The sequence below is a fragment of the Lissotriton vulgaris genome, chromosome 11, assembly GCF_964263255.1.
Source record: "Lissotriton vulgaris chromosome 11, aLisVul1.2, whole genome shotgun sequence".
NCBI classification, from domain to species: domain Eukaryota; kingdom Metazoa; phylum Chordata; class Amphibia; order Caudata; family Salamandridae; genus Lissotriton; species Lissotriton vulgaris.
In genome coordinates, this window is record NC_141699.1 from 470,169,190 (window position 1) to 470,181,791 (window position 12,602).

The window sequence follows — 12,602 nt, forward strand, 5'->3', positions numbered from 1 at the left end:
GTTGTCATTGGTCTGTAGCTGGGTCTGTAGAGTTGAAGTGTACAGGCCATGTGTTGTCATTGGTCTGTAGCTGGGTCTGTACTGTGTTTCTCTTTGCAGGCCATGTGTTGTCATTGGTCTGTAGCTGGGTCTGTACAGTTGAAGTGTACAGGCCATGTGTTGTCATTGGTCCGTAGCTGGGTCTGTAGAGTTGAAGTGTACAGACCATGTGTTGTCATTGGTCTGTAGCTGGGTCTGTACTGTGTTTCTCTTTGCAGGCCATGTGTTGTCATTGGTCTGTAGCTGGGTCTGTAGAGTTGAAGTGTACAGGCCATGTGTTGTCATTGGTCTGTAGCTGGGTCTGTACTGTGTTTCTCTTTGCAGGCCATGTGTTGTCATTGGTCTGTAGCTGGGTCTGTAGAGTTGAAGTGTACAGGCCATGTGTTGTCATTGGTCTGTAGCTGGGTCTGTACTGTGCTTCTCTTTGCAGGCCATGTGTTGTCATTGGTCTGTAGCTGGGTCTGTAGAGTTGAAGTGTATAGGCCATGTGTTGTCATTGGTCTGTAGCTGGGTCTGTACTGTGTTTCTCTTTGGAGGCCATGTGTTGTCATTGGTCTGTAGCTGGGTCTGTACTGTGTTTCTCTTTGCAGGCCATGTGTTGTCATTGGTCTGTAGCTGGGTCTGTACTGTGTTTCTCTTTGCAAGCCATGTGTTGTCATTGGTCTGTAGCTGGGTCTGTACTGTGTTTCTCTTTGCAGGCCATGTGTTGTCATTGGTCTGTAGCTGGGTCTGTACTGTGTTTCTCTTTGCAGGCCATGTGTTGTAATTGGTCTGTAGCTGGGGCTGTAGATTTGAAGTGTACTGGCCATGTGTTGTCATTGGTCTGTAGCTGGGTCTGTAGAGTTGAAGTGTACAGGCCATGTGTTGTCATTGGTCTGTAGCTTGGTCTGTACTGTGTTTCTCTTTGCAGGCCATGTGTTGTCATTGGTCTGTAGCTGGGCCTGTAGAGTTGAAGTGTACAGGCCATGTGTTGTCATTTGTCTGTAGCTGGGTCTGTACTGTGTTTCTCTTTGCAGGCCATGTGTTGTCATTGGTCTGTAGCTGGGTCTGTACTGTGTTTCTCTTTGCAGGCCATGTATTGTCATTGGTCTGTAGCTGGGTCTGTAGAGTTGGAGTATACAGGCCATGTGTTGTCATTGGTCTGTAGCTGGGTCTGTACTGTGTTTCTCTTTGCAGGCCATGTGTTGTCATTGGTATGTAGCTAGGTCTTTACTGTGTTTCGCTTTGCAGGCCATGTGTTGTCATTGGTCTGTAGCTGGGTCTGTAGAGTTGAAGTGTACAGGCCATGTGCAGTCATTGGTCTGTAGCTGGGTCTGTACTGTGTTTCTCTTTGCAGGCCATGTATTGTCATTGGTCTGTAGCTGGGTCTGTAGAGTTGAAGTGTACAGGTCATGTGTTGTCATTGGTCTGTAGCTGGGTCTGTACTGTGCTTCTCTTTGCAGGCCATGTGTTGTCATTGGTCTGTAGCTGGGTCTGTAGAGTTGAAGTGTACAGGCCATGTGTTGTCATTGGTCTGTAGCTGGGTCTGTACTGTGTTTCTCTTTGCAGGCCATGTGTTGTCATTGGTCTGTAGCTGGGTCTGTAGAGTTGAAGTGTACAGGCCATGTGTTGTCATTGGTCTGTAACTGGGTCTGTAGAGTTGAAGTGTACAGGCTATGTGTTGTCATTGGTCTGTAGCTGGGTCTGTACTCTGTTTCTCTTTGCAGGCCATGTGTTGTCATTGGTCTGTAGCTCGGTCTGTAGAGTTGAAGTGTACAGGCCATGTGTTGTCATTGGTCTGTAGCTGTGTCTGTAGAGTTGAAGTGTACAGGCCATGTGTTGTCATTGGTCTGTAGCTGGGTCTGTACTGTGTTTCTCTTTGCAGGCCATGTGTTGTCATTGGTCTGTAGCTGGGTCTGTACTGTGTTTCTCCTTGCAGGCCATGTGTTGTAATTGGTCTGTAGCTGGGTCTGTAGATTTGAAGTGTACAGGCCATGTGTTGTCATTGGTCTGTAGCTGGGTCTGTAGAGTTGAAGTGTACAGGCCATGTGTTGTCATTGGTCTGTAGCCGGGTCTGTACTGTGTTTCTCTTTGCAGGCCATGTGTTGTCATCGGTCTGTAGCTGGGTCTGTAGAGTTGAAGTGTACAGGCCATGTGTTGTCATTGGTCTGTAGCTGGGTCTGTACTGTGTTTCTCTATGCAGGCCATGTGTTGTCATTGGTCTGTAGCTGGGTCTGTACTGTGTTTCTGTTTGCAGGCCATGTGTTGTCATAGGTCTGTAGCTGGGTCTGTAGAGTTGAAGTGTACAGACCATGAGTTGTCATTGGTCTGTAGCTGGGTCTGTACTGTGTTTCTCTTTGCAGGCCATGTGTTGTCATTGGTCTGTAGCTGGGTCTGTAGAGTTGAAGTGTACAGGCCATGTGTTGTCATTGGTCTGTAGCTGGGTCTGTACTGTGTTTCTCTTTGCATGCCATGTGTTGTCATTGGTCTGTAGCTGGGTCTGTACTGTGTTTCTCTTTGCAGGCCATGTGTTGTCATTGGTCTGTAGCTGGGTCTGTAGAGTTGAAGTGTACAGGCCATGTGTTGTCATTGGTCTGTAGCTGGGTCTGTACTGTGTTTCTCTTTGCAGGCCATGTGTTGTCATTGGTCTGTAGCTGGGTCTGTAGAGTTGAAGTGTACAGGCCATGTGTTGTCATTGGTCTGTAGCTGGGTCTGTACTGTGTTTCTCTTTGCAGGCCATGTGTTGTCATTGGTCTGTAGCTGAGTCTGTTGAGTTGAAGTGTACAGGCCATGTGTTGTCATTGGTCTGTAGCTGGGTCTGTACTGTGTTTCTCTTTGCAGTTCATGTGTTGTCATTGGTCTGTAACTGGGTCTGTAGAGTTGAAGTGTACAGGCCATGTGTTGTCATTGGTCTGTAGCTGGGTCTGTACTGTGTTTCTCTTTGCAGGCCCTGTGTTGTCATTGGTCTGTAGCTGGGTCTGTAGAGTTGAAGTGTACAGGCCACGTATTGTCATTGGTCTGTAGCTGGGTCTGTAGAGTTGAAGTGTACAGACCATGAGTTGTCATTGGTCTGTAGCTGGGTCTGTACTGTGTTTCTCTTTGCAGGCCATGTGTTGTCATTGGTCTGTAGCTGGGTCTGTAGAGTTGAAGTGTACAGGCCATGTGTTGTCATTGGTCTGTAGCTGGGTCTGTACTGTGTTTCTCTTTGCAGGCCATGTGTTGTCATTGGTCTGTAGCTGGGTCTGTACTGTGTTTCTCTTTGCAGGCCATGTGTTGTCATTGGTCTGTAGCTGGGTCTGTACTGTGTTTCTCTTTGCAGGCCATGTGTTGTCATTGGTCTGTAGCTGGGTCTGTAGAGTTGAAGTGTACAGGCCATGTGTTGTCATTGGTCTGTAGCTGGGACTGTAGAGTTGAAGTGTACAGGCCATGTGTTGTCATTGGTCTGTAGCTGGGTCTGTAGAGTTGAAGTTGACAGGCCATGTGTTGTCATTGGTCTGTAGCTGGGTCTGTACAGTGTTTCTCTTTGCAGGCCATGTGTCGTCATTGGTCTGTAGCTGGGTCTGTACTGTGTTTCTCTATGCAGGCCATGTGTTGTCATTGGTCTGTAGCTGGGTCTGTACTGTGTTTCTCTTTGCAGGCCTTGTGTTGTCATTGGTCTGTAGCTGGGTCTGTAGAGTTGAAGTGTACAGGCCATGTGTTGTCATTGGTCTGTAGCTGGGTCTGTACTGTGTTTCTCTTTGCAGGCCATGTGTTGTCATTGGTCTGTAGCTGGGTCTGTAGAGTTGAAGTGTACAGGCCATGTGTTGTCATTGGTCTGTAGCTGGGTCTGTACTGTGTTTCTCTTTGCAGGCCATGTGTTGTCATTGGTCTCTAGCTGGGTCTGTACAGTTGAAGTGTACAGGCCATGTGTTGTCATTGGTCCGTAGCTGGGTCTGTAGAGTTGAAGTGTACAGACCATGTGTTGTCATTGGTCTGTAGCTGGGTCTGTACTGTGTTTCTCTTTGCAGGCCATGTGTTGTCATTGGTCTGTAGCTGGGTCTGTAGAGTTGAAGTGTACAGGCCATGTGTTGTCATTGGTCTGTGGCTGGGTCTGTACTGTGTTTCTCTTTGCAGGCCATGTGTTGTCATTGGTCTGTAGCTGGGTCTGTAGAGTTGAAGTGTACAGGCCATGTGTTGTCATTGGTCTGTAGCTGGTTCTGTACTGTGTTTCTCTTTGCAGGCCATGTGTTGTCATTGAACTGTAGCTGGGTCTGTAGAGTTGAAGTGTACAGGCCATGTGTTGTCATTGGTCTGTAGCTGGGTCTGTACTGTGTTTCTCTATGCAGGCCATGTGTTGTCATTGGTCTGTAGCTGGGTCTGTACTGTGTTTCTGTTTGCAGGCCATGTGTTGTCATTGGTCTGTAGCTGGGTCTGTACTGTGTTTCTGTTTGCAGGCCATGTGTTGTCATGGGTCTGTAGCTGGGTCTGTAGAGTTGAAGTGTACAGGCCATGTGTTGTCATTGGTCTGTAGCTGGGTCTGTAGAGTTGAAGTGTACAGGCCATGTGTTGTCATTGATCTGTAGCTGGGTCTGTAGAGTTGAAGTGTATAGGCCATGTGTTGTCATTGGTCGGTAGCTGGGTCTGTACTGTGTTTCTCTTTGCAGGCCATGTGTTGTCATTGGTCTGTAACTGGGTCTGTAGAGTTGAAGTGTACAGGTCATGTGTTGTCATTGGTCTGTAGCTGGGTCTGTACTGTGTTTCTCTTTGCAGGCCCTGTGTTGTCATTGGTCTGTAGCTGGGTCTGTAGAGTTGAAGTGTACAGGCCATGTGTTGTCATAGGTCTGTAGCTGGGTCTGTAGAGTTGAAGTGTACAGACCATGAGTTGTCATTGGTCTGTAGCTGGGTCTGTACTGTGTTTCTCTTTGCAGGCCATGTGTTGTCATTGGTCTGTAGCTGGGTCTGTAGAGTTGAAGTGTACAGGCCATGTGTTGTCATTGGTCTGTATTTGGGTCTGTACTGTGTTTCTCTTTGCAGGCCTTGTGTTGTCATTGGTCTGTAGCTGGGTCTGTAGAGTTGAAGTGTACAGGCCATGTGTTGTCATTGGTCTGTAGCTGGGTCTGTACTGTGTTTCTCTTTGCAGGCCATGTGTCATCATTGGTCTGTAGCTGGGTCTGTACTGTGTTTCTCTATGCAGGCCATGTGTTGTCATTGGTCTGTAGCTGGGTCTGTACTGTGTTTCTCTTTGCAGGCCATGTGTTGTCATTGGTCTGTTGCTGGGTCTGTAGAGTTGAAGTGTACAGGCCATGTGTTGTCATTGGTCTGTAGCTGGGTCTGTACAGTGTTTCTCTTTGCAGGCCATGTGTCGTCATTGGTCTGTAGCTGGGTCTGTACTGTGTTTCTCTATGCAGGCCATGTGTTGTCATTGGTCTGTAGCTGGGTCTGTACTGTGTTTCTCTTTGCAGGCCTTGTGTTGTCATTGGTCTGTAGCTGGGTCTGTAGAGTTGAAGTGTACAGGCCATGTGTTGTCATTGGTCTGTAGCTGGGTCTGTACTGTGTTTCTCTTTGCAGGCCATGTGTTGTCATTGGTCTGTAGCTGGGTCTGTAGAGTTGAAGTGTACAGGCCATGTTTTGTCATTGGTCTGTAGCTGGGTCTGTACTGTGTTTCTCTTTGCAGGCCATGTGTTGTCATTGGTCTGTAGCTGGGTCTGTAGAGTTGAAGTGTACAGGCCATGTGTTGTCATTGGTCTGTAGCTGGGTCTGTAGAGTTGAAGTGTACAGACCATGTGTTGTCATTGGTCTGTAGCTGGGTCTGTACTGTGTTTCTCTTTGCAGGCCATGTGTTGTCATTGGTCTGTAGCTGGGTCTGTAGAGTTGAAGTGTACAGGCCATGTGTTGTCATTGGTCTGTAGCTGGGTCTGTACTGTGTTTCTCTATGCAGGCCATGTGTTGTCATTGGTCTGTAGCTGGGTCTGTACTGTGTTTCTGTTTGCAGGCCATGTGTTGTCATTGGTCTGTAGCTGGGTCTGTACTGTGTTTCTGTTTGCAGGCCATGTGTTGTCATGGGTCTGTAGCTGGGTCTGTAGAGTTGAAGTGTACAGGCCATGTGTTGTCATTGGTCTGTAGCTGGGTCTGTAGAGTTGAAGTGTACAGGCCATGTGTTGTCATTGATCTGTAGCTGGGTCTGTAGAGTTGAAGTGTATAGGCCATGTGTTGTCATTGGTCTGTAGCTGGGTCTGTACTGTGTTTCTCTTTGCAGGCCATGTGTTGTCATTGGTCTGTTGCTGGGTCTGTAGAGTTGAAGTGTACAGGCCATGTGTTGTCATTGGTCTGTAGCTGGGTCTGTACTGTGTTTCTCTTTGCAGGCCATGTGTTGTCATTGGTCTGTAGCTGGGTCTGTACAGTTGAAGTGTACAGGCCATGTGTTGTCATTGGTCCCTAGCTGGGTCTGTACTGTGTTTCTCTTTGCAGGCCATGTGTTGTCATTGGTCTGTAGCTGGGTCTGTAGAGTTGAAGTGTATAGGCCATGTGTTGTCATTGGTCTGTAGCTGGGTCTGTACTGTGTTTCTCTTTGCAGGCCATGTGTTGTCATTGGTCTGTAGCTGGGTCTGTACTGTGTTTCTCTTTGCAGGCCATGTGTTGTCATTGGTCTGTAGCTGGGTCTGTAGAGTTGAAGTGTACAGGCCATGTGTTGTCATTGGTCTGTAGCTGGGTCTGTACTGTGTTTCTCTATGCAGGCCATGTGTTGTCATTGGTCTGTAGCTGGGTCTGTACTGTGTTTCTGTTTGCAGGCCATGTGTTGTCATTGGTCTGTAGCTGGGTCTGTACTGTGTTTCTGTTTGCAGGCCATGTGTTGTCATGGGTCTGTAGCTGGGTCTGTAGAGTTGAAGTGTACAGGCCATGTGTTGTCATTGGTCTGTAGCTGGGTCTGTAGAGTTGAAGTGTACAGGCCATGTGTTGTCATTGATCTGTAGCTGGGTCTGTAGAGTTGAAGTGTATAGGCCATGTGTTGTCATTGGTCGGTAGCTGGGTCTTTACTGTGTTTCTCTTTGCAGGCCATGTGTTGTCATTGGTCTGTAACTGGGTCTGTAGAGTTGAAGTGTACAGGCCATGTGTTGTCATTGGTCTGTAGCTGGGTCTGTACTGTGTTTCTCTTTGCAGGCCCTGTGTTGTCATTGGTCTGTAGCTGGGTCTGTAGAGTTGAAGTGTACAGGCCATGTGTTGTCATAGGTCTGTAGCTGGGTCTGTAGCGTTGAAGTGTACAGACCATGAGTTGTCATTGGTCTGTAGCTGGGTCTGTACTGTGTTTCTCTTTGCAGGCCATGTGTTGTCATTGGTCTGTAGCTGGGTCTGTAGAGTTGAAGTGTACAGGCCATGTGTTGTCATTGGTCTGTAGCTGGGTCTGTACTGTGTTTCTCTTTCCAGGCCATGTGTTGTCATTGGTCTGTACCTGGGTCTGTACTGTGTTTCTCTTTGCAGGCCATGTGTTGTCATTGGTCTGTAGCTGGGTCTGTACTGTGTTTCTCTTTGCAGGCCATGTGTTGTCATTTGTCTGTAGCTGGGTCTGTAGAGTTGAAGTGTACAGGCCATGTGTTGTCATTGGTCTGTAGCTGGGCCTGTAGAGTTGAAGTGTACAGGCCATGTGTTGTCATTGGTCTGTAGCTGGGTCTGTAGAGTTGAAGTGTACAGGCCATGTGCTGTCATTGGTCTGTAGCTGGGTCTGTACAGTGTTTCTCTTTGCAGGCCATGTGTCGTCATTGGTCTGTAGCTGGGTCTGTACTGTGTTTCTCTATGCAGGCCATGTGTTGTCATTGGTCTGTAGCTGGGTCTGTACTGTGTTTCTCTTTGCAGGCCTTGTGTTGTAATTGGTCTGTAGCTGGGTCTGTAGAGTTGAAGTGTACAGGCCATGTGTTGTCATTGGTCTGTAGCTGGGTCTGTACTGTGTTTCTCTTTGCAGGCCATGTGTTGTCATTGGTCTGTAGCTGGGTCTGTAGAGTTGAAGTGTACAGACCATGTGTTGTCATTGGTCTGTAGCTGGGTCTGTAGAGTTGAAGTGTACAGACCATGTGTTGTCATTGGTCTGTAGCTGGGTCTGTACTGTGTTTCTCTTTGCAGGCCATGTGTTGTCATTGGTCTGTAGCTGGGTCTGTAGAGTTGAAGTGTACAGGCCATGTGTTGTCATTGGTCTGTAGCTGGGTCTGTACTGTGTTTCTCTTTGCAGGCCATGTGTTGTCATTGGTCTGTAGCTGGGTCTGTAGAGTTGAAGTGTTCAGGCCATGTGTTGTCATTGGTCTGTAGCCGGGTCTGTACTGTGTTTCTCTTTGCAGGCCATGTGTTGTCATTGCTCTGTAGCTGGGTCTGTAGAGTTGAAGTGTACAGGCCATGTCATGTCATTGGTCTGTAGCTGGGTCTGTAGAGTTGAAGTGTACAGGCCATGTGTTGTCATTGGTCTGTAGCTGGGTCTGTAGAGTTGAAGTGTACAGGCCATGTGTTGTCATTGGTCTGTAGCTGGGTCTGTACTGTGTTTCTCTTTGCAGGCCATGTGTTGTCATTGGTCTGTAGCTGGGTCTGTAGAGTTGAAGTGTACAGGCCATGTGTTGTCATTGGTCTGTAGCTGGGTCTGTACTGTGTTTCTCTATGCAGGCCATGTGTTGTCATTGGTCTGTAGCTGGGTCTGTACTGTGTTTCTGTTTGCAGGCCATGTGTTGTCATTGGTCTGTAGCTGGGTCTGTACTGTGTTTCTGTTTGCAGGCCATGTGTTGTCATGGGTCTGTAGCTGGGTCTGTAGAGTTGAAGTGTACAGGCCATGTGTTGTCATTGGTCTGTAGCTGGGTCTGTAGAGTTGAAGTGTACAGGCCATGTGTTGTCATTGATCTGTAGCTGGGTCTGTAGAGTTGAAGTGTATAGGCCATGTGTTGTCATTGGTCTGTAGCTGGGTCTGTACTGTGTTTCTCTTTGCAGGCCATGTGTTGTCATTGGTCTGTAGCTGGGTCTGTACTGTGTTTCTCTTTGCAGGCCATGTGTTGTCATTGGTCTGTAGCTGGGTCTGTAGAGTTGAAGTGTACAGGCCATGTCATGTCATTGGTCTGTAGCTGGGTCTATAGAGTTGAAGTGTACAGGCCATGTGTTGTCATTGGTCTGTAGCTGGGTCTGTAGAGTTGAAGTGTACAGGCCATGTGTTGTCATTGGTCTGTATTTGGGTCTGTACTGTGTTTCACTTTGCAGGCCATGTGTTGTCATTGGTCTGTAGCTGGGTCTGTAGAGTTGAAGTGTACAGGCCATGTGTTGTCATTGGTCTGTAGCTGGGTCTGTACTGTGTTTCTCTTTGCAGGCCATGTGTCATCATTGGTCTGTAGCTGGGTCTGTACTGTGTTTCTCTATGCAGGCCATGTGTTGTCATTGGTCTGTAGCTGGGTCTGTACTGTGTTTCTCTTTGCAGGCCTTGTGTTGTCATTGGTCTGTAGCTGGGTCTGTAGAGTTGAAGTGTACAGGCCATGTGTTGTCATTGGTCTGTAGCGGACTCTGTACTGTGTTTCTCTTTGGAGGCCATGTGTTGTCATTGGTCTGTAGCTGGGTCTGTAGAGTTGAAGTGTACAGGCCATGTGTTGTCATTGGTCTGTAGCTGGGTCTGTACTGTGTTTCTCTTTGCAGGCCATGTGTTGTCATTGGTCTGTAGCTGGGTCTGTAGAGTTGAAGTGTACAGGCCATGTGTTGTCATTGGTCTGTAGCTGGGTCTGTAGAATTGAAGTGTACAGGCCATGTGTTGTCATTGGTCTGTAGCTGGGTCTGTACTGTGTTTCTCTTTACAGGCCATGTGTTGTCATTGGTCTGTAGGTGGGTCTGTAGAGTTGAAGTGTAGAGGCCATGTGTTGTCATTAGTCTGTAGCTGGGTCTGTAGAGTTGAAGTGTACAGGCCATGTGTTGTCATTGGTCTGTAGCTGGGTCTGTAGAGTTGAAGTGTACAGGCCATGTGTTGTCATTGGTCTGTAGCTGGGTCTGTACTGTGTTTCTCTATGCAGGCCATGTGTTGTCATTGGTATGTAGCTGGGTCTGTAGAGTTGAAGTGTACAGGCCATGTGTTGTCATTGGTCTGTAGCTGGGTCTGTACTGTGTTTCTCTATGCAGGCCATGTGTTGTCATTGGTCTGTAGCTGGGTCTGTACTGTGTTTCTGTTTGCAGGCCCTGTGTTGTCATTGGTCTGTAGCTGGGTCTGTACTGTGTTTCTGTTTGCAGGCCATGTGTTGTCATTGGTCTGTAGCTGGGTCTGTAGAGTTGAAGTGTACAGGCCATGTGTTGTCATTGGTCGGTAGCTGGGTCTGTAGAGTTGAAGTGTACAGGCCATGTGTTGTCATTGATCTGTAGCTGGGTCTGTAGAGTTGAAGTGTATAGGCCATGTGTTGTCATTGGTCTGTAGCTGGGTCTGTACTGTGTTTCTGTTTGCAGGCCATGTGTTGTCATTGGTCTGTAGCTGGGTCTGTACTGTGTTTCTGTTTGCAGGTCATGTGTTGTCATTGGTCTGTAGCTGGGTCTGTAGAGTTGAAGTGTACAGGCCATGTGTTGTCATTGGTCTGTAGCTGGGTCTGTACTGTGTTTCTGTTTGCAGGCCATGTGTTGTCATTGGTCTGTAGCTGGGTCTGTAGAGTTGGAGTGTACAGGCCATGTGTTGTCATTGGTCTGTAGCTGGGTCTGTACTGTGTTTCTCTTTGCAGGCCATGTGTTGTCATTGGTATGTAGCTGGGTCTGTACTGTGTTTCTCTTTGCAGGCCATGTGTTGTCATTGGTCTGTAGCTGGGTCTGTAGAGTTGAAGTGTACAGGCCATGTGTTTGTCATTGGTCTGTATTTGGGTCTGTACTGTGTTTCACTTTGCAGGCCATGTGTTGTCATTGGTCTGTAGCTGGGTCTGTAGAGTTGAAGTGTACAGGCCATGTGTTGTCATTGGTCTGTAGCTGGGTCTGTACTGTGTTTCTCTTTGCAGGCCATGTGTCATCATTGGTCTGTAGCTGGGTCTGTACTATGTTTCTCTATGCAGGCCATGTGTTGTCATTGGTCTGTAGCTGGGTCTGTACTGTGTTTCTCTTTGCAGGCCTTGTGTTGTCATTGGTCTGTAGCTGGGTCTGTAGAGTTGAAGTGTACAGGCCATGTGTTGTCATTGGTCTGTAGCGGACTCTGTACTGTGTTTCTCTTTGGAGGCCATGTGTTGTCATTGGTCTGTAGCTGGGTCTGTAGAGTTGAAGTGTACAGGCCATGTGTTGTCATTGGTCTGTAGCTGGGTCTGTACTGTGTTTCTCTTTGCAGGCCATGTGTTGTCATTGGTCTGTAGCTGGGTCTGTAGAGTTGAAGTGTACAGGCCATGTGTTGTCATTGGTCTGTAGCTGGGTCTGTAGAATTGAAGTGTACAGGCCATGTGTTGTCATTGGTCTGTACCTGGGTCTGTACTGTGTTTCTCTTTACAGGCCATGTGTTGTCATTGGTCTGTAGGTGGGTCTGTAGAGTTGAAGTGTAGAGGCCATGTGTTGTCATTAGTCTGTAGCTGGGTCTGTAGAGTTGAAGTGTACAGGCCATGTGTTGTCATTGGTCTGTAGCTGGGTCTGTAGAGTTGAAGTGTACAGGCCATGTGTTGTCATTGGTCTGTAGCTGGGTCTGTACTGTGTTTCTCTTTGCAGGCCATGTGTTGTCATTGGTCTGTAGCTGGGTCTGTAGAGTTGAAGTGTACAGGCCATGTGTTGTCATTGGTCTGTAGCTGGGTCTGTACTGTGTTTCTCTATGCAGGCCATGTGTTGTCATTGGTCTGTAGCTGGGTCTGTACTGTGTTTCTCTTTGCAGGCCATGTGTTGTCATTGGTCTGTAGCTGGGTCTGTAGAGTTGAAGTGTACAGGCCATGTGTTGTCATTGGTCTGTAGCTGGGTCTGTAGAGTTGAAGTGTACAGACCATGTGTTGTCATTGGTCTGTAGCTGGGTCTGTACTGTGTTTCTCTTTGCAGGCCATGTGTTGTCATTGGTCTGTAGCTGGGTCTGTAGAGTTGAAGTGTACAGGCCATGTGTTGTCATTGGTCTGTAGCTGGGTCTGTAGAATTGAAGTGTACAGGCCATGTGTTGTCATTGGTCTGTAGCTGGGTCTGTACTGTGTTTCTCTTTACAGGCCATGTGTTGTCATTGGTCTGTAGGTGGGTCTGTAGAGTTGAAGTGTAGAGGCCATGTGTTGTCATTAGTCTGTAGCTGGGTCTGTAGAGTTGAAGTGTACAGGCCATGTGTTGTCATTGGTCTGTAGCTGGGTCTGTAGAGTTGAAGTGTACAGGCCATGTGTTGTCATTGGTCTGTAGCTGGGTCTGTACTGTGTTTCTCTATGCAGGCCATGTGTTGTCATTGGTATGTAGCTGGGTCTGTAGAGTTGAAGTGTACAGGCCATGTGTTGTCATTGGTCTGTAGCTGGGTCTGTACTGTGTTTCTCTATGCAGGCCATGTGTTGTCATTGGTCTGTAGCTGGGTCTGTACTGTGTTTCTGTTTGCAGGCCCTGTGTTGTCATTGGTCTGTAGCTGGGTCTGTACTGTGTTTCTGTTTGCAGGCCATGTGTTGTCATTGGTCTGTAGCTGGGTCTGTAGAGTTGAA